This window comes from Macrosteles quadrilineatus, unplaced genomic scaffold, assembly GCF_028750875.1.
Source record: "Macrosteles quadrilineatus isolate MER2022 unplaced genomic scaffold, UCM_ALF_1.0 Scaffold_1__1_contigs__length_201487025, whole genome shotgun sequence".
In the NCBI taxonomy this organism is placed as follows: Eukaryota; Metazoa; Arthropoda; class Insecta; order Hemiptera; family Cicadellidae; genus Macrosteles; species Macrosteles quadrilineatus.
The window spans coordinates 75,177,668-75,177,947 of NW_026542594.1; positions in this window are offsets into that span (position 1 = coordinate 75,177,668).

Below are 280 nucleotides of genomic sequence, written 5' to 3' on the forward strand. Positions count from 1 at the left end.
TACCAAGGGAAACGGGTTGTACCTTAGACCGTACCCAAAGGGTAAAGGTTTGTACCTAAGACCTTACCCAAAACAAGGGGCCGGTAAGAAAAAGACAAAGAAAAGAGTTGGTAAAAAAAAAAGCTCGATCCCGATAAGGCCTTTGACAAATTATGATTTATTACACTATGCAAAAGAACTACGTATACCACACTTTAGAGGAGTTTATATGAGAGACACTCTACCTAGCGCACCAAAAGAAAATGAATCGGCTATTGTAAACTTGGATTCTAGTTTCGGC